Consider the following 26,432-nt stretch of genomic DNA (forward strand, 5'->3'; position numbering starts at 1 on the left):
GCCATTCTCCTGCCTCAGCCTCCCCAGTAGCTGGGACTACAGGCACCCGCCACCTCGCCCGGCTAGTTTTTTGTATTTTTTAGTAGAGACACGATTTCACCGTGTTAGCCAGGATGGTCTCGATCTCCTGATCTCGTGATCCGCCCGTCTTGGCCTCCCAAAGTGCTGGGATTACTGAGCCACCACGCCCGATTCTTTATCCAATTCACCATTCACGGGCATTTAGGTTGATGCCATGTCTTTTCTGTTATGAACAGGGCTGCAATGAACATATGTGTGCATGTGCCTTTATGGAAGAACGATTTATATTCCTTTGGGTGTATACCTAATAATGGGATTGCTGGGTCAAATGGTGATTCTGTTTTAAGTTCTCTGCGAAGTCTCCAAGCCACTCTGCACAGTGGCTGAATTAGTTTACAGTCTCACCAGCAGTGTATGAGTGTTCCCTTTTCTCTGCAGCCTCTCCAGCATCTGTTATTTTTTTTACTTTCCAATAATAGCTATTCTGACTGGTGTGAGATAGTATCTCATTGTGGTTTTGATATGCATTTCTCTGATGATTAGTGATGACGAGCATATATGTTTGTTGGGATTCGTATATCTTTTGAGAAGTGTCTGTTCATATCTTCTGCCTGTTTTTTTAATGGGGTTATTTGTTTATTGCTTATTTGTTTAACTTCCTTATCGATTCTGGATATTAGACCACTGTTACATGCATATTTGTGAATTTTTTTTCTCCCATTCTGTAGGTTGTCAGTTTACTCTGTCAATAATTTCTTTTGACATGCAGTAGCTCTTTTATGAATCAGGTACAACTAGTCAATTTTTGTTTCCATTGCACTTGTTTTAGAGTCTTTGTCATAAAATCTTTGCCAGGGATGATATCCAAAATGGTGTTTCCCAAGTTTTCTTCTTTTTCTTTATTTCCTTTTGTAGTTTCAGGTTTTATATTTAAATCTTTAATCCATCTTGGATTGATTTTTTTATATGGTGTAAGGTAGGGGCCCAGTTTGAATCTTCTGCATAGGGCTATCCAGTTATCTCAGTAACATTTATTGACTTGGGAGTTTTTTCCCCATGGTTTGTTTTTGTTTTCTTTGTAGCTCAGATGATTGTCGGTTTGCAGCTTTATTTCTGGATTCTCTAACCTGTTCCATTGGTCTATGTGTCTGTTTTTGTACCAGCATCACGCCGTCATGTTGCTTTGGTTACTTTAGGATTGTAGTATAGTTTGAAGTCACATTTGCACTTTTTTTTTTTTTTTTTTTTCCTTTGAGATGGAGTCTTGCTCTGTCTTCAAGGCTGGAGTGCAGTGGCACCATCTCGGCTCACTGCAAGCTCCACCTCCCGGGTTCACCTAATTCTTCTGCCTCAGCTTCCCAAGTAGCTGGGACTACAGGCACCCGCCACCACACCCGGCTAATTTTTTGTATTTTTAGTGGAGATAGGGTTTCACCGTGTTAGCCAGGATGGTCTCGATCTCCTGACCTCGTGATCCGCCTGCCTCAGCCTCCCAAAGTGCTGGGATTATAGGCGTGAGCCACCACGCCCAGTCCATTTGCCCATTTTTAAAGAAGGTTGTTTGTCTTTTTTGTTACTGAGTTTTAAGTGTTCTTTATATCTTTTGGATATTGGACTCTTAGCAGATATATGCTGCACCTCCTTCTGAATGTTCATAAAATCAATGTCACATAAAAGTAAATAATACAAAATTATCTAGTCCAAAGATCATGCAATGTGGAGAGGAAAAAAGTTCACAAGAAAGATAATAGCATTCCTATAGATAATTAAAGTATATCAGAAAGATATGCTCATGAAAGAAATTGCATTTATATTCTACCATTTCAAAAGAAGTTTGACATATTTTAAAAATAACATGAAATATAGAATAGAGAAATCAAATTAAAAACTAAAATACTGCAAGTCACTTACATAAGACATAAAACTAAACTATTATCATTTTTAAATCAATACTTATTTCAGAGGAAAATGGGGTGAATAATTCAAAAGATGAAAAGTTTCCAGAGAAATTACCTTTTAAATACATATAATAGGTATAAATTACCTTTTATCAACATGCAAGAACTCAGAAAAATTTTTATAAAATCTTCCTGATGAATATACTAGAAACTAATTTTGAAATATCTAAAATGACTAGAGAGGTGCTGATGTAAGATTGGCTGTGAGCATTAAATATGCAGTTATCTGATAACATGACTACATGAGAGTTAAAAAGCAGAAAGTGTGGTATGTAATGAAATATGCTGCAATATTATAAAAGCAGTACCACCATAAAAATAAAATGTGGGAAAAATAAGATCATAAGCAAAAATATTTACTGTTTTCAGTAGTCATATGAGTGTTGGTAATATTTGCATTATTATATTGAGAGAAATATGTGCATAATGTAGTAAATCTAGGAAATTTCACCTTTGTCTCTTTTTTTTTTTTTTTTTTTTTGGAGACAGGGTCTCATTCTGCTGCCCAGGCTGAAGTGCAGTGGCACAATCAAGGCTCACTGAAGCCTCAAAAACTCCTGGGCTCAAGCCTCAGCCTCCTTAGTAGTTGGAACTAAAGGCATATGCTACCACTCCTGGCTATTGTGTGTGTGTGTTTGTAGAAATGACATTTTGCCATGTCACCCACATTGGTCTTGAACTTCTGGGCTCAAGCAATCTGCTCACCTGACCTCCAAAATTGCTGGGATTACAGGCATGAGCTACCGCACCTAGCTCCTTTCTATCATTTCTTATACCCTTAGGAGCCAGAATTTTTGTTTTATAAAACAGGTGGCATGATGTAATAGCAAAGATCGGTTAAGTAAAATCTTGTGGTGCTGAATTTTAATTGCAATTATCAATATGAATTGATACATTTTCTGTCTGTCTATCTATCTATCTATCTATCTATCTATCTATCTATCTACCTATCTACATATCTATCCAGCTTGCCTAACTCTGTCCACTGAGTAGGGTTTGAAACAGCAACCATCCCAGGAGCAGTAATTATCTTGAATACACTGATCCTGTACTGAAACACCTTTTCCCACTGTGGTTGTCTGTGAGGGCTCCCATAATAAAGTCCCACAAACTGAGGGTCTTAAACAACAGAAATATATTTTTACCATGGTTCTGGAGGCTGGAAGTCTCAGATCAAGGTTTCAGCAGAATTGGTGTTTGGTGAAGGCTCTCTTCCTGGCTTGTGGATGGCCACCTTTTCATTGCGTCCTTATGTAGCCTTACAGAAAGGGAAAGATCTCTGGTATCTCTTCCTCTGCTTATAAGGACTCTAATCTTGTTTTGTCAGGATCCCACTTTTACGACCTCATTTAACCTGAATTACCTCTTTTTGGCCCTATCACTAAATACAGCCACATTGGGAATAGGACTTCACGTGAATTTTAGGTGGAAACAATTAAATTCATAACACCCACTAAAGGAGAAATAGCTGATCCCAGATTTGGGGCAAGAAATATATAATATAAACCTTAAGCATTTTGCCTTACCAAATAGCATGAAAGTTATCAAAGTTCACTAAATATTACCAACATTGTGTCAAAGGGAGTAAAGAGCCAATTTTTAAAAACTCACACTGCAAAAGATGTGAAAATGTGAGCATCAGCAAAGATAGTAATTACAATGAATTAAAACCCATCAAATAGTTTTAAATGCATTAGTTCATAGGGATATTAAAAACAAAGTAATTAGTTGTTTCAAAAGAATGATAAGAACATATTAATTTTATACAAAGTGATAAAGAGAAAGAATCAAGCATTCATCCTGCCTTACTACATGAATGATTCTATTACATGACCAAATGAAAAATACCTCTTTATAAAGAATATTTTATATAACACATTAAAAAAAAATACATGAAAGAGCTGGGTGTGGTGGCTCATGCCTATAATCCCAGCAATTTGGGAGGCCGAGGTGGGCAGATCACCTGAGGTCGGGAGTTTGAGACCAGCCTGACCAATATGGAGAAACCCCGTCTCTACTAAAAATACAAAATTAGCCAGGAGTGATGGCGCACACCTGTAATCCTAGCTACTCGGCAGGCTGAGGCAGGAGAATGGCTTGAACCAGAAGGCGGAGGTTGCGGTGAGCTGAATTCGTGCCATTGCACTCCAGCATGGGCAACAAGAGCACAACTCCATCTCAAAATAAATAAATAAATAAATAAATAAATAAATAAATAAATAAATAAGAATAGCTCTCATATTGTAAATCTCCAGTGAATGAATGGATCTAGACATTGAGCATCAATGATTGGTAACATCAAAAAAACACAAGAAGAGACTAGAAGCCTTTTGTCAGAAGAGCAGAGTACCACTTTCGCTCTTGCCAAGGGAATCAATCCTGACTCTTATCAAGTCTGTGGCTTCACTTGACACTTTTCAAAAAATTCAGAGGACATGGGAGCCTGAAATACCATACTGTGAATATGTAATCCACAAGGTGTAGACTGTGGGAAACTTTAAGTCTTCAATAGTTTACTGTAAGAATAAGAGATAGAAAGAAAATCAATAGGCTAAAAGAAGTTTAAAAGACATCAAATTTTAAAAGAAATTAAACTATAGTATGTAAGGATGCCCACTTGGATGATAAAACTATACAGAAATGCAAAGAAGTGATCCTTATCATTCAGAAGGTGTTGTAATGATGTGGTGGCATGGGAGAGAGACTGTGACTGGGACTGGATACACAGAAGGGATTTCTGGCGTACCTGACCAATATTCTATTTCTTGACAAGGATGATAAATAGAAGACCGTTCAGCTTACAACAATTTATTAAACTATAAATTTATTTTATGTGGTTTCCCCTATTTGTATTTTTTAATTATTATAATGGCAATTATTACTATTATTATTTTATTTTACAATAAAATGGAAACAATGTCATAATCACATATGTTATGTAACAGAATAGAATTTTCCAAGTGTGCATATGGTCACAAGATCATGGTGCCACTCAGGCTAAGTTTTGGCACTTTGGGCATGTCATTTAACTCCTCTAAAGTCTCTGTTTTCTCATCTTCACGATAAACATAGTTTGCAGGGCTGTAATGATGATTAAATAAGATAAATTATGCCAAATACCTCACATGGTGTTTGTCATTGGAGAAATGCTTATTGAGTGATAACTATAACTGTCAACTAAATGATGGAACTTAAGGGTTGGGTAGAGAATCTAGATTCAAAAGGAAGTGAATAATATGAGAGAATATGAGAATTGAGGGCAATCAAAAAATTGCACAAGAAAGTGAATTGAAAAAAGGAACACCAAAAAAAAAAAAAAGGTCCTGGCCAGGTGCAGTGGCTCATGCATATAATCCCAGCACTTTGGGAGGCCGAGGCCGGAGGATCATGACGTCAGGAGCTTGAGACCAGCCTGGCCAACATAGTGAAACCCTGTCTTTACTGATAGTACAAAAAATTAGTCAGGCGTATTGGTGGGCGCCTGTAGTCCCAGCTACTCAGGAGGCTGAGACAGGAGAATTGCTTGAATTGCTGAGGTGGAGGTTGCAGTGAGCTGAGATCGCGCCATTGCACTCCAGCCCAGGCGACAGTGTGAGACTCAATCTCAAAAAAAAAAAAAAAAGTGCTGGGGACAGAACAGGGGAAGGAGTGAAGATGACTGCAGTGTTGGAGTCTGGTATCAAGCATGAGGCTGCATTATAGGATTTTCTTTAGAATATTCATGGGAGTGTTGCAAAAGGATACACTTTGAGTGTGCCCAACAGAGACTTTGTCGACATAACCATGCCACTGAAGGCTGGTCCTCATCCGTATTCTTTAGGTCCCTAACATTGCACTGGTGGCAGCCACAAAGTGAAGTTGAGATCTGATGTTTTCCAAGTGAAAACATATGTTATGTAACAGAATAGAATTTTCCTATTCTGTTACCTGCCACCAACTCTTGGTCAAATTAATCTTTGCCCTTCCCTAGGCATATGCAGTGGCACTTTGCAGTACTACTATTTTCTGTTTGAGATGAGTGCCCTTCAATTAGTTGAATTAACTATGCATTTAAATATAAAAAGTATGCATTTCAGGGAAGGTAAACAGATTCACCACTTCCCTCACACTTGTGAATATTAGTCATCTTGTTACAACTTAATAATTCATTATTTGGGGGTTATTATTTGGTCTTGCTACTACAAATATGTATGTCTAAGAACCTTTGTGATTATTGTAGAATGTGAACACTTTCTGGAAGTAAAATATAAGTAAGTCTTAGCCTTTCCTTAGGAACTTTGGCTTGTGGATTTGTCTAGAAAAATAGTTGAATTATGTGCCTCAAATACCCTTTTCTCAAAAGCGCGAAGCTCGAGGTCAAATAAGCCATTTGCTCTAGTTTAACATGGGTGACTGTGGAGATGAACAGATTTGACATATTTAAATAAAACATTCTAATAGCATGTTCTGGTCTTGGGGGCCTCAGGCAGCATGCGATGTATTTGTTAGACATCATGGCTTAATTACTCTCATAAATGAATTATACCAATTTCAGTTTAAAACCTAAGTGCTACAGTTGAACTAGGGTCAAATTAAACTTCCTGTCAATTATGCAGATTACTTAAGCAATTATGTAAATTGTTAATAAATTCTTAAGTGATGTGGAATTTTTCTTGAGAAAATATCTGTTTTATGCTATCGACTAAAAGACTTGGAGAGCATGGGTACTTCGGAAAAATGAAACCTCACACTAAATATCTGTCTTCAGAGTTCTCTTGGGAGCATTTGTTATGACAAAGTTAGACCTTCTGATTTCTTGAGGCTGAAAAGTCACAAATTTTCTACTCAAGAACTCCGTTTTATGCTGTGAAGACTCACATTCTTCACTGTGCAAAATAGCAATAGAGTTCTGAGGGTTGAGGATAGGGAGGGAATGGTGGTATTAATAAAAAGATCTACTTTAGTCAGTTTTATGATTGTTTTAAGATTCTTTGCAGACAGCGCACCCCCTTTTTGCCTGTTTCTTGGGCAGAGGGCACTCTTTGCTCGCCCATCCTTCATATAATATTAAACCATGAGAATATGTTGGGCTAATGAGATCCAGGACTGAAAATGCCACGGCATCTCCCTCTTATATCAGTAGTGTTTACTGCAATTTTAATGAACCCGCTTTTATTTTCTTTTACCTCGTGGGTCTCCCAATTTTTTTATTTTTATTTTTTTTGACAGAGTCCTGTTCTGTTGCCCAGCCTGGAGTGCAGTGGCGCGATCTCTGCTCAATGCAACCTCTGACTTCTGGGTTCAAGCCATTCTCCTGCCTCAGCCTCCTGAGTAGCTGGGGCTACAGGCGCCCATCACTGCGCCCGGCTTATTTTTTGTATTTTTAGTAGAGACCGGGTTTCAACTCGTTAGCCAGGGTGGTCTCCATCTCCTGACCTCATGATCCTCCAGCCTCGGCCTCCCAAAGTGCTGGGATTACAGGCATGAGCCACCACACCGGCAGGGTTTCTCATCTTAACTTGCGTCTTAAGCCTCCATTGAGTACATATTTACTCTCTTCTTTAAAATGCTTTAAAGACAAGTATCAGTCTGTCCCCCTTTTATTTCTGGGTTGTTTTTAATGTAAAGTTCAAAAATACTCTTTAGTAGAATGAGGCCTCTTTTAAAATATGAACATATGCTCTTGTATTAGGTCAGTTCACTCAGGCTGCAAAGAGAAAACAGCTCAGGACTTTACAGGTGATGGAGTTTTATAATTCCCAGGGAGGTCAGAATGAGCGGTTAATTAGTCAGGTCCTGAGGAGTCCCGGAATGTGCTCTGATGCCATAACTTTTTTGGTGCAGGACAATAATCTCAGTAGTCTCTGCCTTCCTATGATTCAGCATTTTCCTGTCTCTACTTTTCTCTCTGCCTGCTTACGTTAACTGCCAGCTCCTTGTATGTGTCTCATATGCCTATTTCTTTAAGAGAGTGGACTTTATTGAGTGGTTTTGTTGTTGCACAAAGTAGTTTCCCATTTGGGGGAATACTCTTAGAGCAAGGTAATTCATGGGCTTTGGGTCAGTTGGGGCCAGAATGGAGAGATTGCATGCTGCAAAGCATAGTGACCAGTGCAAGCAAAATCAATGTCCATGGCCAACTTTCTTCAGAATGGGACTAGAAAGTTACCTGATAGGCATACATCTTCATGAGGAAAAGGGAAAGAAATGTCATATTAGTGTCTACAGGTGAAAAATTCAGTTCTCTCCTTCTCTCTTCAGAACTATCTATGAGCCTCACATTTGCTGTAACTGAAAAATTGAGCTTATAGCCTTTTACATATTTTTCCTCTTTCTAGGTATGTTAACGGGGGAAGTTTACAAGTCCCAGAAAAGGAATGATAAAGTATACCTGGATTTGGAAGGGGATGCTCCACTGTTGTAAGATTCAACCAGTTGTTTGAATCCAGTCGAGACTTTCCAAAGTTCACCTATGACTAATTGAAGCCCTAATAAAGGCAAAACCTCTGACCTTGGTCCTCTGTGTTTCCTATCTTGTGTAAATTAACAGCTGAACATGAGTTACGAAATGCGTGACATATCAAAAAGGAAAGCACCTGATACTGGGAAATATGCATATTGATGAGAGGAATGAAAGAGTTCAATGAATGCTAAATTATGGGTCTACAGAGGGCCGCTTTTGTTAAAATCAACATGTCCATATCTGTAAACCCCAGAGTATTCAATGGAAAGCATAAGGGGTAAGCGTACCTGGAAAACCTCCCTAAAAAAAAAAAAAAAAAAAAAAAGACAAACATCTTTGTGATACAGAAGAAAGACTTTATAAAATATTAGATGAAAAAAGCCCTTTCAAAATGTGTTTGCTTTGTAGTGCTTCCCTTTCTAGCTTCTCTGCATACTTAAAAGTCATCACCACCTTGAGTAGATTGCTTACTTTTAAAAAGACATTGCACCTTTCCTAGTTCTGACACAAAGCTACCAGACCTGCATTTTGAAATGTCTTACTGTCATCACCATAAGCATTTCTGTGAAGGCAAGAAAAGCCAAACAAAGCTATATATATATATATATATATATATTTTTTTTTTTTTTTTTTTTCCTAATCTACTCAATGACAATGCATCCAGGACACCTCTGTGGCCCGGGTTTCAGGGCTACATATGACTGTAGACAGAAAGCTTTTTCAAGCATTGAAAACAGCCTTATTACCCTGCCATTTTTGTACAGTTTTTTTTTTTTTTCCCCTTCCCCATGACATTAGAGAGTCCGAAGTGACATACATTTTTTATAGCTTCATAAAGTCGTCTCCTGACCGGGTCACCCTTCTCATAACTAGGGAGCAGAACGCTTGAAAAAACCCATTCATCAACGTGAAAGCAGCCTCTGTCTGCGGGTTCCAATATGCACAGTCTGGCAAGATCCAGCTCAGTGCAAATGCAAACTTAGTCCTTTGCTAATGCCAAATGACCCACTCACTTCCATCAGCACACTGAGGAGGACATGGAGGGCACAGTGGCTGTCCGCATCTGCAGAAGTGCTTCTTGACAGAGCTCAGCACCAAGTCTTCTTGCTAAATGTACTGAACACATTCAAAAATTAGTTTTATATTTATACTAATTAAATATTCAATTAAACAAAGATAAAATTATGGAGGGAAATTTATTCTCGCCTAATGAACTATAGCCCATTTATTACTTTTCCACAGATACACCATTAAAGTTCCAATGAAAAATTGCTGGAATGGTTACCCTCCTTTTTATTTCTTTAAATGTTTTTCCTCTATGCTTTGTTTAGACATTCAAACAAAGAATGGCCTATCCAGGCATGACAGGTAGGTTAAAGAAGGTAGGGAAAGTGGAACCAGGAGAAAATGGTTGTTCCTTAAACTTCTTGTGATCGGCAGAAATTTCCTCCATTAAAGCAGAAGACATTCAAAGGGATCTCTCCTGTGGAATTTAATGGTGTGATTCAGGAATATGCAAGCTTTGGGATTTGAAAGCAACATACGAGTCATGGACGTTAGCGCTGTTAAAATTGAGGTCTTCTGACAAGTGCAACCAGCCCTCTGGTCAGAATGAACAGAACATTTCACCTCCACCCCTGCACATGATACCCTGAGTTTCTGTACTGAGTCTTTTGGTTTTAGACACCTGAATTCATATTTGATTTACAATGACAAATGAATAAAGAATGACAAGTCACACTTCGGAAATGTGTTTTCATTTGGGATTATTGCTTTCATGGTATTGAATTGCTTGTATGCACGTGAATATGCGTACATATACATACACATATGTAATACCAAGATTATATATGGTATTTATATATGTCCATAAATTTTATGTAGCCATGAATAAAAAAATCTATATGCACACATGTTTGCATAACTTGATAAACATCTCAGAAATAATTACAGCACAATTCAGAGGACAAAATAAAATGATTGCTATAAAACTATTTGGTGTATGTTAAAGAAAATCAAAACAAGGTAGAAAACATCCTTGCCTCTATCTTCCCATGTGTTGGCCCGATGTCAGATTGACAGATCTAGAAAATGAGACAATATTTTTCCGGACATCCTGCCAATCACACCATGCATATATGATGTAGATATGTCACCACTAATGTCTATAAAGGGGCTGCCCCTGGGAACAAAATGGCACCCACTCTCTGCTATGCTGTTGACTTCTAGGCTGGGCCTGAGCATGGAAGACTACAGTCCTTCCATCATTTAAAAACTAAAATCATTGTGAGCATCACGGTGGGGTGGTGAGTGAGTGAGGAAGAGCACTAGGAAATAAAACATATCTTGCCATTTATTTATTCTGAGCAGTAGATACAAGGCTGTTGGGAATGTTTCCACTTACCTTCATAAATTTTCTTTCTATTAAATTGAAAACTTTTCCGAAAATATTTCAAAAACAGCTTTAGAAAATGAGAAGAATTCATCTTTTTAAAGTGGCCGTTGACAACATCTGAGTGTGCCTCTTATTTTTGAAACAACAGATGGTGATGCAATGACATCTCATTTGATTTTAAGACTCAATTATAAATTCAGGTATAAAATAAAATATTGGGATTAATAAAGATCACATCTGCGGGCTTCCCCAGAACCTTGAACTATAAATATGAACCATGTAGTCCCTAAGGCCCAGATCCCTCTCCTTATTCCGTCCCAGAACTGATTACTTAAAACACATTGTCATTTGCCTACCCAGGGGATCCTACTTCAGTTAACTTGTCTAGTTATTTATTGTTAACAAACTTAACCATTTTAATTTATTTTCAAAAAAGTTTAGTGTCTTTCTCTTTTAAAAAATCATATTAAGAAAATGAATGATGAATGTTTTTAGAGGGAAAAATCAAGATTTGGAGTCATTCTTATTCTACTTAATACAATGAAGTGCAGGTCAGTAATTTCCTGATAAGATACATTTTGATCATTAAAAAGTAGCTTTTGCCATCTCCATTTTCAAAACTTACGGTGTATTTGGCATAAGAAATTGGGTGAAAACAAAATATTTCATAAGGTACTTGAATACAGCCATGTTCATAAAAGCAAGTAGAGTATAGAGAATAAAGTTGTTTTTGACATTTCATTAATATTTATTCAATTTCATGTTTGCTTAAATTGATCTAGAATATCATGCTAGCTTTGAATTATAACCCTACACTTAGGAAACCCTTTACTTGAGAGCAACCTTATAAAATGAACACTCTCAGCAATACTATGTGTAGAAATACCATTCCAACCTATATTTGCTTTTTCTACTTAACTTTTAATCTTACAAAAACTAAGACTTAATTTTGTCTGTTGTTCTAAGTGCTTTAATAAAGTCATGTCAAAACAGTGAATAAATACCTGCAAGGTATGCTATGACCTTAAGTTAATGTTCTCTGTTCAATCCTATTCTAAATATAATCTGTGATTACGTTTGATTTCCCTAAAATTTCCCTGCAGTTTTCAGGACAGATGGTACATGCAGCTTTCCTCCCCTTTCCTGACTACTGATCATTCAGCTATGTCAATTACAAAATGAACTGCACTTTCAGACTCGCTGGGAGGGCTGGACTGGAAATTTCATGGGGGCGGAGGCACGGGGCCACATCATTCTCTATTGTCATTACATCCTCAGCACCAGCCCAGCAGCCTGTTAGCACTTAGTAGGTAGTCAATAAATATTGGTTGAATAAATGAGTTAATATGACTATATAAATAAAATCTTTATTGATAGTACAAGCTTGTTAAAAAGTGTTAGAATGGAGAGGAAGTGACACTTTTCCCAATTACTTTACAAGTGAATGAGATCAAAAAGAAAAATGTAAGGAGAAAAATATTGGGGAAAAGAGGATATAAGAGTTTTAAATAAATAACCAAGGGCCCCTGGAGACTACTGCTCTAATATCTGATGTAAATTACTTGAACTGATAAATTGAGAGCTTCACTCCATCTCTAAATGGAAGAAAAACCTGTGGAAATATGCATGCTCCAGGATCTGGTTATAGATCTTTTTTGTTTGAATAATTGCCCTTTATATCTTACAGAATAAAATACACTTATGGTACCTTCGTGACCCTCAAGAAAAATTAAGTCAAATTCAGATAGAATAACCAAACTGCATCTACCTGAAAATTCCAGACAGTTGGAGTCAATAGTCAAATACGCAACTTGGATATGACTTTAGAAGTAATAATATGGATTTCCTCTTTGACTTCATACTAGAAGTGCAGATACTAAAGATGCAAACAATCTGCCAGCCCTAAATCCAAGTGCAGCTGGAAAGTTAATGGCTTAAGCAAATTTTTGCTTTAGTTTCTTTTTTTTCTGAATAAGAAACATGAGGTCTAGAAATGAAAATGGACAGTCTTTAGGTCATTTCACCAATGAGAAATCTGAATCCTGGAGAAATTTATTTCCTCATGGTCATTTATCCTGTAGGTAAAAGTTTATTTGAATTTGGCCTTGTTACTCTAAACCTTCTGCTTATCCCACCAAAACAGACTATTGCAACATAAAGAATTATCAGCAGAATAATTCTTTGTGAATCTCTACTCTGTCTCTGTATTCCCAAAGAAGAATCTATCCATAACCAAATATGAGAAACAAAAATAGAAATTTCCAGCATGTATTTATACTCAAGTACCTTTTTTATCCAGGACAGACCAAACTTTGTGCTTCCAGAATCCTATATTCAAGGGTTTCAGGGACCTTCTGCGTTTAATATACATCCCAAATTTAAAATAACCCTAATTAGTTGATCACCTCTTCAATTTCCCAACATTCTCATTCATAATCTGTATTAATGAAGATCACCCAGGACACAATTCTCCATTCCTTCTCTGTCCCACTCCCTTGACCACCAACTCGAGAGAGATGAAGTAACTACAGCTGATGTGAATTTGTTCCCTCTTCTGCATCCTTTTTAAAGGTTACTGTGTTTAAAGGTTATTGTGGTCCACACTCCCATCATATCTCACCTGCATTAGTGCAAGTGTGAATTTCTGTTCTTGTCCTGCAGTTAAATGGCTTATTTTCCCATTTGTTCTCTCACTTAGATGGGAAATTTATTCAATGCAAATACTGTCTTTATATGACAGCACAGGTTGGTTCTCACAGCAGCTGGAGGTGTTTAGTTAATGCAGAAAGCCTAACATGTAGTTGGCACTGAACAAATATTTGCTAGGTTATCAAGTGAATGAATCTAGCACAGTGTCTGGAAACATCGTGATCATCCGGTAAATTTTAACTAATAAATTTTTCTATCATTGGCATCTTAATATTAGAAATAAATGAAAAAATGGAAAAAATGACAGAGTTCAACTCCAAACTTCTTTTGAGAATAATTTAAACGAAACAATAAAAAAGCTTCTTTGTTTTAATTCTGTGTGAGTAGAAAAAAATTGCTTCAGGCCAGGTGTGGAGGCTCATGCCTGTAATCCCAGCACTTTGGGAGGCTGAGACAGGTGGATCACGAGGTCAGGAGTTCAAGACTAGCCTGGACAAGATGCTGAAACTCTGTCTCTGCTAAAAATACAAAAATCAGCTGGGTGTGGTGGTGCATGCCTGTAATCCCAGCTACTCAGGAGGCGGAGGCAGGAGAATCGCTTGAACCCAGGTGGCAGAGGTTGCATTGAGCCAAGATCACACCACAGAGCAAGACCCCATCTCAAAAAAAAAAAAAAAAAAAAAAAAAAAAAAAAAAAAAAAAAAAAAAAAGAGAGAAAGAAAAGAAAAAATTGCTTCAAAAACTGAATCTATTTAAAATACTTATTTTAGGTCAAATCTGCATTTACTAAAAACCTCCAGATTTTCTAGAGGTTTGTCCTTGTCCAAAACCACTACCACTCTATTTGTGAATAATTATTTTCCTAATGTCAAACTTAATTGTTTCCTGTTTCTTGAGCTTATTCATTTGTTATTGAGCTTATTTATTAATGCTCATTTGTCTTGAGCATTATTATTTGTTACTATTATATAAACTTTTTATCTTTGCTCGAGTTTAGTCTCCAAATCAAGGTTTTGTTATGTGTCCCATTTTTTGAAGAGGGAAGACAGGCAGAAACAGTGGTCAAATGATTCACTCAAGGTCACACAGGATGTCAACAACTCCACCAAGATTAGCCTCTCTGCCTGGGTACAGGATGTTCTGCCACAACTTGTTCTTATGGCCACCATATACTTATTTATTTATATGCTATCGGTAAATGGAAATAGCAGGCAATTCAGCTGAAGCTAGTTGACAAAAAAAACACCAAAAACTTAGCTTTAATGATTTAAAAAATAGTATTTGGATTCCAGTATTTACTAAGCAGAAACGAAAAATAAAATATTACTTAGGTTTCCGGGATTGAGGGTTATTTGTACTGCCCCTTCTGCCAAAACTTTTCCAAGACCTTGTAATGTAAGAAAATGCCATGGGTCAGATGTGCCAATGAATGACCAGTATAGACTGTGTTTGTTTTGATCTGCAGTGCAAAACTACTGTGATGAGTATACTTAGTATATTAGTTCAGTAATTTATCTTTATTATTATAAAAGCATGTTTACTATAGAAAAAATCATAAAACACCAACAAAAATAAAAAGAAAGAAAACATAATTTCACCTACTCACTGACAGCCACTTTTAACCCTTTCAAACTCTTAACCCTGCCTCTGCCACACACAGATAAATGGAATCATATGGTATATATTTTCTAACCTGCCTTTCAGTTGGACAATGTGCCAAGAATACATTTTCATATCAATCAATATATGTATCATGAAAAGTAAACTGTATCATTCTGTGACAACAACCAAAATCAAAATATTAGAACGAAAACCAGTAAAACTTGATTTCTGGTTCACACTTCGTGATCATAACGGAAGAGAAAACTCATTGTAGCTATTCAAATACTCAAGGTTGTATCAGATGGAAAACAGAGCTCTACAGGTTCTTTTTTAATTTACACATCATAATTCTACACAGTACAGTTTTACATTTTGATACATATATATGTTGTGTAATGATCAAAACAAGGTGGTTAGTATATTCATCACCTCATTCATTTATGATTTCTGTGTTGTGAGAACACTCAAAAGCCTCACTTCTAGCTATTTTGTAACGTTACAATATCTTACTGTTAACCTTCATCACTCCACTTTGCAATAAAACAACAGAACTTATTCCTCTTACCTAATGGTAACTTTGTATGCATTGACCAACCTGTCCCAATTCTTGCCTCTCCCCTTGCCTCTCCAGTCTCCGGTAACCACTGTTCTACTCTCTGCTTCAATAATATCAACTTTTTTTTAATAGATTCTACATATGACTGAGATCATATAGTGTGTCTCTTCCAGTGTCTGGCTTATTTTACCTAACATGATATTCTCCAGGTTCAACCACGTTGTCACGATGACACAATTCTATTCTTTTTTAAGGCTGTATAGTATTCCATTGTGCATATATACCATGTTTTAAAAACGCATTCATTTGTTTTTGGACATATAGGTTGATTTCATATCTTGCTATTGTGAATATGTTGCAATAAACTCATGGGAATGCAGATAATCTTTTCAAAATACTGATTTCATTCCCTTTGTATATATACCCAACAGTGGGATTGCTAGATCGTATGATGTTTCTGTTTTTAATTTTTTAAGGACACAGGAGCCTATGTGAAGGGGTTTCCACTGGCCAAATCTGGGACAATCTGAGCATCAAAACAATTAACTATTAATGGAATACAGTACAACCCTTTATAGCGAACTGCATGCTCATACCAATACATATGAATTGATCTGGAAGTTTCCTAAGGAATGGGATATTTACAGATTTGGAGAGTGCCCTACAAAACACCGTTCAGTTAGAAAGGGAAAGTCACACTGGAGAAGCCCAGCAGACACCATCTTCACCAAGTGGTCAAAATACACATCAGTAATGGGCACCTTGAAAGTATGTGCACCCAAGAATGTCACTGCTGTCACACTCCTGCCGAAGATGCTTAACCTGAATTCAGTCATGAGAAAACACCAGCCAAACAAACTGAGGAACATCTATAAATTCAGAACACTTCAAAAGTGTCCACGTCCTGAAAGTCAAAGAGTATCTAGTCAGAAGGAGACCAAAGAGATGACAACCAAATGTAACTCATGAACCCGAACTCGATCCTTTTTTTTTTTTTTTTTTAATTATACTTTAAGTTCTAGGGTACATGTGCACAACATGCAGGTTTGTTATGTATGTATACATGTGCCATGTTGGTGTGCTGCACACATTAGCTCATCATTTACATTACGTGTGTCTCCTATTGCTATCCCTCCCTTCTCCCACCATCACAACAGGGCCCGGTGTGAGATGTTCCCGATCCTGTGCCCAAGCATTCTCATTGTTCAATTCCCACCTATGAGTAAGAACATGCGGTATTTGGTTTTCTGTCCTTGTGACAGTTTGCTCAGAATGATGATTTCCAGCTTCTTCCATGTCCCTACAAAGGATGTGAACTCATCCTTTTTTATGGCTGCATAGTATTCCATGGTGTATTTGTGCCACATTTTCTTAATCCAGTCTATCATTTATGGACATTTGAGTTGGTTCCAAGTCTTTGCTGTTGTGAATAGTGCCACAATAAACATACGTGTGCATATGTTTTTATAGCAGCATGATTTATAATCTTTTGGGTATATACCCAGTAATGGGATGGCTAGGTCACATGGTATTTCTAGTTCTAGATCCTTGAGGAATCGCCACATTGTCTTCCACAATAGTTGGACTAGTTTACAGTCCCACCAACAGTGTAAAAGTGTTCCTATTCCTCCACATCCTCTCCAGCACCTGTTGCTTCCTGACTTTTTAATGATCGCCATTCTAACTGCTGTGAGATGGTATCTCATTGTGGTTTTGATTTGCATTTCTCTGATGACCAGTGATGATGAGCATTTTTTCATGTGTCTGTTGGCTGCATAAATGTCTTCTTTTGAGATGCGTCTGTTCATATCCTTCGCCCACTTTTTGATGGGATTGTTTGATTTTTTTCTCATAAATTTGTTTAAGTTCTTTGTAGATTCTGGATATTAGCCCTTTGTCAGATGGGTAGATAGGAAAAGTTTTCTCCCATTCTGTAGGTTGCCTGTTCACTTTGATGGTAGTTCTTTTGCTGTGCAGAAGCTCTTTAGTTTAATTAGATCCCATTTGTCAATTTCGGCTTTTGTTGCCATTGTTTTCGTTGTTTTAGACATGAAGTCCTTGCCCATGCCTATGTCCTGAATGGTATTGCCTAGGTTTTCTTCTAGGGTGTTTATGATTTTAGGTCTAACATTTAAGTCTTTAATCCATCTTGAATTAATTTTTGTATAAGATGTAAGGAAGGGATCCAGCCAAACTGGATCCTTTTCCTAGAGGATATGACACAAGCCTGAGGACTAGCTGGGAGTACTATGTCCATGCTGACTTCCTGTTCACTGTCTGTATCATGGGCGGGCAGGAGACGATCAGCAACTGACTCTCACATGGTTCAGGAAGGAAAATTCTGTGTAACCTACTTGAATCTTTTCCATAAGTTTGAGATTGAAAACAACCAACCAACCAAACGAAAAAAACAGCAAATAAAAGGAAACTCCATACTGTTTTATTTCATGGATGTACTAGTTTACAATCCCACCAACACTGTGTAAGTGTTCTCTTTTCTTCACATTCTCACAAACACTTGTTTTCTTTTCTTTTCTATCATAGCCATTCTAATTGGAGTGAGATAGTATCCCATTGTGGCTTTGATTTACATTTCTTTGCTGATTAGTTGAGTATTTTTCATATGCCTGTTGGTCATTTATACATTTTCTTTTCAGATATGTCTATGAGCATCTTTTGCCCATTTTAAAATCAGGTTATTTGAGGGTTTTTGTTGTTGTTATTATAGAGTTCTTTAAGTTTCTTATGTATTCTGAATATTAACCACTTGTCAGACATACACAAATAGCTTCTCTCATTCTGTAGATTGTCCCTTCACTCTGTTCATTATATCTTTTGCTCTGAAGATTTTTAGTTTAATGTAATCTCATTTGCCTACTAATGCTTTTGTTGCCTGCGCTTCTTTTAAAAATTCTTGCCCCGCCCAATGTCATGAAGCATTTCCCTATGTGTTCTTCTAGTAGTTTCAAGAGTTTCAGGTTTTACATTAAAGTTTTTCATCAATTTTAAGTTGTTGTTGTTGTTTAATATGGTGAGCAGTAGGGATCTATTCTCATCCTTCTGTGTGTGGATATCCAATTTTCCCAGCACCATTTATCGCAGGGACTGCCTTTTCCCCAGTATGTGTTGTTAAAACCTTTGTCAAAAATCAGTTGACTGTAGGTATGTGAATTTATATCTGGGCTCTCTACTGTAGTGGTCAATGTGTCTATTTTTATGCCTATACCATGGTATTTTGATCATTATAGTTTTATACCATATTTTGAAATCAGGTAGCATTATATCCCCAGTTTTGTTCTTTTTGTTCAGGATTGCTTTGGTGATTTAAGGTCTTTTATGGTACCATATGAATTTTATAATTTTTTTCTGTGAATGTCATTGGCATTTTGATGGGATTGCATTAAATTTATTGTTGCGTGTTGTACAGTCATTTTAGCAATAAATTTTCCAATCCATGAATATGCACTTTTTTTTCCATTTATTTGTGCCCTCTTTAATTTCTTTTACCAGTGTTATGTAGTTTTCAGTGTAGAGATATTTTTCCTCCTTAGTCAAGTGTATTCCTAGATATCTTATGCTTTGTAGCTATTATAAAAAAAGTTTTTCTTGATTTATCTTTCAGGTATTTTACTATTAGTGTATAAATATGCTACTGATTTTTGTATGTTGTCTTTATATAATGCAACTTTACAAAATTTGTTACTTCTAGTAGTATTTTGGTAGTCATTTTTTCCATATAAGATCATGTTATCTGCAAACAGATATTTGACTTCCTCCTTTCCAATTTGAATTTTTTAAAATTTATTTCTCTTGCCTAATTGCTCTGGCTAGAACTTGCAGTACTACATTGAAAAAAAATTAAAAAACTGGGCATCCTTATCTTATTCCTGATAAGGAATACGTTTTTCCTTGTTCAGTATATTTGATACCTTCTGTAGCTAATATGCCAAGAGTTTTTATCATAAAAGAGTGTTAAATTTTGTGAAATAATTTTTCTGTGTCTATTTAAATGATCATGTTGGTTTGCATTTTTTTCTGTTAATATGGTATCTTATATTTATTTTTTTACATGTGTCAAACTATCCTTGCTTTTCTTGGATGAATTCCACTTGATCATAGTAAATGATCTCTTTAATCTGCTATGAAATTTGGTTTGCTAATATCTTGTTGAGAATTTTGCATCTATGCTCATCAGGGCTTGTAGTTTTGTTGTTGTGGTGGTGATGTTTTTGTCTGATTTGATATTGGGGTAATGCTGGCCTCACTAAATGAGTTCAGAAGTATTCTCCCATCTTCAATTTTCTGGAATAGTTTGAGAATAATTAGTATTAGTTCTCTTTAAATGTTGGTAGAATTCAGCACTAAAGTCCTGGGCTTGCTTTTGATGAAATAATTTTTATTACTGATTTAATTTTCTCACTTGTTACTGTTATGTTCAGATTTTACCATTTCTTCACAATTTAATCTTGGTAGATTTTAGTGTCCAGGCATTTATCTATTTATTTTATGTTATGTAATTTGCTGGTATATGGTGGTTAATAATAGTCTCTTATACTTTTGCATTTCTGTGGTATCAGCTTTAATGTCTCTGTTTTTATCTCTGATTTTATTTTTTGAGTCCTCTCTTTTTTCCCTCCTTAACCTAGCTAAGGGTTTGTAGATTTTGTTTATCTGTCCAATAGCCAAGTCTTCATTGTGTTGGTCTTTTGAGTTGTTTTTATAGTGTCTATTTTGTTTATTTCTGCTCTAAACGTTATTATTTCCTTTCTTTTACCAGTTTTGGGTTTAAGCTGTTCTTGTTTTGCTACTTTCTTGAGGTGCATTATTAGGTATGTATTAAAAATCTTTCCTCTTTTTTGATGTTGGCATTTGTTACTATAAACCACCCTGTTAGAACTATTTGGGTTGTATGCCATAGGCTTTAGAATGATGTGCTTCAATTTTAATTTATCTCAGAATTTTTAATTTCCATTTCAACTTATTCATTGGCTCATTGATTATTCAGGTGTATGTTGTTTAATGTCCATGTATTTGTAATGTTTCCAAAATTTTTCTTATTGCTCATAGCTAGTTTTATATATTGTGTTCAGAAAATATACTTCATATGAGCTACTTAAATTTGTTAAAGACTTGTTTTGTGGCCTAACATATAATCTATCTCACATGGAGAGAAGGCTCCATATGTAGCTGAGAAGGATCTGTTTTCTCTAGCTGTTGGATGGAATAATCTGTAAGTGTCTGTCTGATTCATTTGCTCTATAGTGAATTTTCTGTTTAGATAATCTATCCATTGTTGAAAGTGAGGTGTTGAAGATCTCTACTATTATTGTTTTGCAGTCTATCTCTTTCTTTAGATATAATAATACTTGCTTTATATATTTGGGTGCTCTTGTGTTGGTTAGATATATATTTATAATTGTTATATCCTCTTGTTTAATTGATCCTGTTATCATTATACAATGACCTTCTTAATCTCTTTTTACAGTATTTGACTTAAAGTCTATTTTATGTGATCTAAGAATGGCTCCTCCTCCTTGCTTTTGGTTTTCACTTGCTTGGAATATCTTGTTATATCCTTTCAGTTTCCATCTACGTTTGCCTACAAAGATGAACTGAGTTTCTTGTAGACAGCATATAGCTGAGTCTTACTTTTTTTCCCCCTAAGTAATTAATTTAGAGACAGAATCTTGCTCTGTAGCTCAGGCTGGAGTGCAGTGACATGATTATAGTTCACTGCAGATTTAAACTCCTGGGGTCAAGTGATCCTCCCACCTAAGCCTATTACAGCCAATTACATTGGGACCTCATGGATGGAGAGTCAGTGGTCACTGATCCCCAGGGCAGGACACAGTCTAGCAGTGGATTTAGTTTTAAAAGAGTACTATGCTGTAGTAGCTTAGGGTACAGGGGTGGAGAGTGCAAGATGGGCTCCTACTCTGAGGCAGCATAACTGTGTGAATTTCCAGTAACTCCCCAAACAGGATTCAAAGCCTAAGAGGACTGAGAGACTCTGAAGTACCTAGGACTAGATGGGTTCCACCACAACTGGTTACTTTTTAAATATTTTCGTAGGGATGGGGGGTCTCCCTTTGTTGCCCAGGCTGTTCTTGAACTCTTGGCCTCAAGCAGTCCTGCCTCAGCCTCCCAAAATACTGGAATTGCAGGCATGAGTCACTGCGCCTAGCCCTTGTTTTTGTTTGTTTGTTTGTTTTGTTGTTGTTGTTGTTGTTGTTGTTTTGAAGTCATTCAGCCATTCTATGTCTTTAAATTGGGAAATTTAATCCATTGACATTCAAGGATATTATTGATAGGAAAGGTCTTACTTCTGCCATTTTGTTAATTCCTTCCTGGTTGCTTTGTAGATCTTTGTTTCTTTCTTCCTCTCTTGTTGACTTCTATGGTTTGCTGTTTTGCTGTAGTGCTTAGCTTTATCTTCTTCTTTCTTATTTGTGTATCTGCTGTGATTTCTGTATTTGTGTTTATCATGAATCTATAATAAAGTCTTGTAGTTACACTAGAGTATTTCAAGCTGGTAACACCTAATTTTGTTTTCGTGGAAATATACTAGACTTTTTCCTTTTCCCCCAAAAATTTATTTTTGTTGCCTTAATTTACATCTTTATCTATTATGTGTTCCCTGGCAACTAATTGTAGCTATTGTCAGTTTTGGCTATTCTGACTTTAAACCTTCATATCAGAGGACTGAAATATTTATATAGTGCCATTTTGGCACTGGAATATTCTGAGTTTGATTGTGAATTTATTTCTAGTGGTCAGTTTTATATTTTTATGTGTTATAATAGCAGTGATTATCAACCTTGTATTTCCAGTTAAACACTCTCATTCATTTACTGTAAGGCTGTTGTAGTGTTCATGAATTATTTCAGATTTTCCTTGTATAAGAAAGTATTTCTCATTCATTGCTGAAGAAGAGTATTGCTGAATATCATATTCTTGGCTCACAGGATTTTGTTTTTAATTTTAGTGTTTTGAACATATCATCCCATTTTCTCCTGGCCTGCAAGATTTATACTAAAAACTCTGCTGATAGTCTGGTGGAGACTCTCTTATATGTGACTTGATATTTTTATTTCGCACTTCTTAGAATTCTCTCTTTATCATTGCCTTTTAAGAATTTGTAATGTGCCTCAGAGGAGATTATTTTGTGTTGAATCTAATTGGGAATTCTCCACCTTCCTAGATCGGAATGTTTATGTATCTCTCATGATTGTAGATATTTTCAGTTATCACTTCATTGCATACATTTTCTGTGCTTTTCTCTAGAGCTTCTCCCTCTGATAATTCTATTATGCAAAAATCGGTTCACCAAATGATGTCTCATACGTCCCGTAGTCTTTCTTCATTCTTTTTTATTTTGTCATTTTTTCCTTTTGCTAGATTATGTCAAAAGAACTGTCTTCAAGTTCAGAAGTTATTTCTTCTGTTTTATTTAGTGTACTGTTGAATCTTTCGATTGCATTTTTAATGCATTCATTGAATTAGAAAACTCCACGACTTATGCTTGGTTCTATTTTATGACATCTATCACTTTGTTGAATTCCTCATTCAGATTATGAATTACTTTCATGATTTCATTGAATTGTTTGTCTGTATTTTTTATACCTCACTTAGTTTCCCTAAGGTCATTATTTTGAATTCCTTCTTAGGCCCTTTATAAATATCCTTTTATTTGGAATCTGTTACTGAAGACTTATTGTGTTTCCTGAGGAAGTCATGTTTCCTTGCTTTTTATATTTCTTATGTCTCTGTGTTGGTATCTGCACACCTAATGGAACAGTCCCCTTTTCCAATTTTTGCAGTAGTTTTTGTAGGAAGAGACATTTTTCTGTACATGGGTCTTAGGATTGGGTATAGTGTATTGACTTTGATTTTTGATGGATTAAGAATTGTGGTCTACGTGCAGTTTCTTAAACCATAATCCTCATCAGTGATGTCTGTGATCTGCTCAGTGGCCAAGACTGTGGGAGTTTATAGTGGTATTGGAGCAATTTTGATGGGGGTGGGGACACCAGACTGGTTGTTGAACTAGGCACATGTGGGTATGCCATTCTAATGGGCTGTGCCCTGGTCTCTCTAGGGAGATAGGGCCTTTGCCAAACTGGCTGTCAGGCCTGGTGTGAGTTTGTGCAGCTATGGCAGCCAGGCAACTGTGCAGTGGTCTCTCTGAAGAGAAGGACCTCTGATTCTGTCTATTAATCCAGACACAATCTCAAAGGCTGGCTAGCTGTGTGACATTCTCTCTGGAGAGGCAGAGTTGCCACAAGACTAGGTTGTAAACTGGACATGGGTGTACATGAGCTTGGTGGGATAACTAGCTATGAGGTGCAGTTGTGTGTGAGCATGCTAGACTGACTGGCTGCTTAGCACCTTTCCCACTATGCAAGTCCATCTGTTCCCCAGGCAGGTGGGGTGCTATGGAGGTTGAGACATGGAGGTCTTGGTCATTCCATTGGGCCTACGCTCCATGCAACCAGCGTCATGGTTTTGTATGTGAATGCGGTAGGATTACATTGGGACCTCATGAATTCAGAGTCAGGGGCCACTGGTCCCAAGGGAAGAACACAGTCTAGTAGTGGGCTTAGTTTCAAAATGGTACTATGTTGTAGTAGCTTAGGGTACAAAGGTGGGAAGAGCAAAAGTAGCTCCTACTCTGAGTCATTGTAGCTGTGTGAACTCCTAGTAACTCTCCAAACAGGATTCACGGCATAAAAGGACTGAAAGACTCTCCAGTAGCAAGGACTGATGATGTCTGCAGGGATAATAAGGAAATCTCCAGCTTACCTTTCTCCCTTAAAGAAAAGTTTCCCTGACTCAAAGCTTATCCTGCAGGGAGACAGCGTAGCACAGAAAAGATGCCCTGCTTTCCTCTCTGTGTGGCTATGTTGAGCTTCTGTGCTACACAGAGGTTTTGTCAATTCCTTGCTGCTCACCAGCATGCTGCACTTCAGTCACTCCAGTCAAAACATTGTTGCTTATTTATTGTTTAGATTCCTTTTGTTGGGGGTATGATTGCTAGGCAACTCACAGGCCATTTTACTGACGTCTGCTCTACCTGTTCATGTATTTGTGATTACATGCTTTATTTTAGAATTAAATACCTCTGCCCTTCAAAACTCACTGAACAGAACTAGTCATAAAGGTCCATTCAATTACCAAATACAACCTTTCTCCATGCTTGAAGTTTGAAAACTAAAAATAGTTGAATCTCTGTAAGAATCTTTCATAGTTTCATAATATTTTATTTTCTAATAGTATTTGACTTCTTCAGTTTTCCTGTAAATACATTTTTAATTTCATAGACTACAGTTAAATCTTTCTGTTTATTTATAATGGTTTTCTTAGGGTAACCATGCAAAAATAAAATTATCTTGTCTTCACATATATTGTTAAAGGCTTTAGATATGTAGTATTTAAACATATTTCAAAAAGCTAAATTCTAGCAAGCTGTATATAAGAGCATTTTAAAAAATCTCTTAACCTCAACTACACTGAGTTTTATTCAGCTTTTATAAATTTGGTAGGCAAAAACTCAAGTGATTGTTACAATTTTTAAAATCATAATTTGCATTATTTGTAGAGTTTGAAATACTTTCACTTTTGCTACTTCATTGATAGCCTGTGGATATAGCAACACCGCTAGATACACTGCAAATCTGCTGAATTCAAGAACCCTAGAGTTTCTAAATCAGGTATCCCACTGTCACTCTCAACTTCCTGTTGAATGCCTAATAGACATGTCACATTTAACAAGTAAAAAACAAACTTTATGCTCCCTACTAGCCTATAAAGACTTCATGCCTTCAGCATAAACAAAGTTACTCAGGCCCAGCAACCAAAAGTCATCACGGATCTTCTCTTTCCCTCAAGCCCCTATTCAGTTAATAAAGTAAGCTCTGGTTTAAGACTTATCCCAAATCCTGCCACTATTCTCCATTTCTACCACTCTATCCTATTCAAACCAATCATTATCTGTTGCCTGAATTAGTGCAAAAGTTACATAATTGGCCCCCTATGAATATCAATTTAACAGCAGGGCTGATTTGTTATGAGAAAAATTCATGTAATGTTATTGATTTGCACAAAATTTCAATCATAATCAAAACAAAGATCAAACTGCTCCTCCAAGTCAACAAGACCCTCGCTTGCTGTTATCCTCACTCTTGTTCTATTTGGTTTAGCCACACTGCTCTTTTATCTTTCCCTGGAACAGTGCACCTTTCCTTTTCCCCTCTGTAGGATCTTTAAAAATTTGCACTTGCTAGTTCATATTAAAAGGGGGGAGAAGATCTTTTTTCACAGGCTTTCATATGACTCCTTCTTCACTTTATCCAGGTCTCTAATTAAACGTAATTTTCTCGCAGAGACCTTTGTTGACTATTACACCCAAATATCCCTCTCCTTGCCACATACTCATTTATCATCATCATCATCATCTTCACTATTTATTAACACTATCTACTTGCCCTCATAACATTAAGAACCACTTCAAACACAGACACACGTAGTTTGTCTCCTTTGCCTCACTAGAATTCAAGCTCCATGAGAACAGGGATAAAGACTTCCTTATCACCCACTGTGCTTATAACCTCCAGTCAGGGATGGGCACAAAGTAGGTGTGAGTTCCCCAAAAATATTTTTAAAGGAAAAAAGTAGTCATAGGACCCATGTGTTCTGAAACATGGCAAAGTGGTCACTACGATTAGGCCTCCAACGTGCAAAACACCAAGATGCTGAATAAATTTTTACTGATATAATTTTTAATGTATTTCTGCACTGACAGGAAAAATT

Source organism: Piliocolobus tephrosceles, chromosome 6, assembly GCF_002776525.5.
Source record: "Piliocolobus tephrosceles isolate RC106 chromosome 6, ASM277652v3, whole genome shotgun sequence".
Lineage (NCBI taxonomy): Eukaryota > Metazoa > Chordata > Mammalia > Primates > Cercopithecidae > Piliocolobus > Piliocolobus tephrosceles.